The sequence below is a fragment of the Frankliniella occidentalis genome, unplaced genomic scaffold, assembly GCF_000697945.3.
Source record: "Frankliniella occidentalis isolate FOCC.00 unplaced genomic scaffold, Focc_3.1 Scaffold37, whole genome shotgun sequence".
Taxonomy (NCBI): Eukaryota; Metazoa; Arthropoda; class Insecta; order Thysanoptera; family Thripidae; genus Frankliniella; species Frankliniella occidentalis.
In genome coordinates, this window is record NW_026267167.1 from 995,076 (window position 1) to 995,648 (window position 573).

At 55.5% G+C, this 573-nt stretch overlaps 1 protein-coding gene across 1 annotated transcript in view; it reads left to right on the forward strand.

Annotated features, from left to right (window-relative positions):
- Positions 1–573, forward strand: part of LOC113207042 (neutral alpha-glucosidase AB) — a gene marked incomplete in the record, with an annotated part of 18,987 nt that overhangs the window by 4,725 nt on the left and 13,689 nt on the right.

A 573-nucleotide genomic window follows, 5' to 3' on the forward strand; every position in this document is an offset into this window, starting at 1 on the left:
AAGAACGGTTTGCCATTGGTTAATAATTGACGGTCCAAGACCGTTGTTAGACCGTAGGTTTTTCTCACAGTGTAGGGGCGTTATCGGGGACCTTGACCCTTGTGTTCCCCCGGAACGACCCAGGTATGACCCCGGAAGTAAAATCTGACACCGGAAATGAAATCGGCATGCTCGAAAACCCCTAGGTACCAAATCTTAACTCACTTGGTCGACACATAAGGGCGCTGCGAGCTCGAACAGGGCGAAACCGCCCAGACCGGCTGGCAGCCAGGGCGGCCGCCGGCTCCGCCGACCTCGAATGCGCTCAGTGATCGGCTCTGATAAGCGCAATTTTGATCGCAGAAAGTCGGGCAAAAGACAGTTCTATAGGGAAAACAGTCAGGAATCTCATGAACTCAACGCCGTGTGCGAGAAATGAACGCAGCCAGAGCCTATTGGTTTCCCAGGTCCAAAAGCGGGGGCCAGGGGCTGTAAAGCTTCTTCTCCAGGGCGCCCTTCTCTCATGATGTCGGCCCGTGTAACGCCGCTGGTGCAGCATTAAGAGCAACGATCAGGAACGCGCCGAAGGGGGGG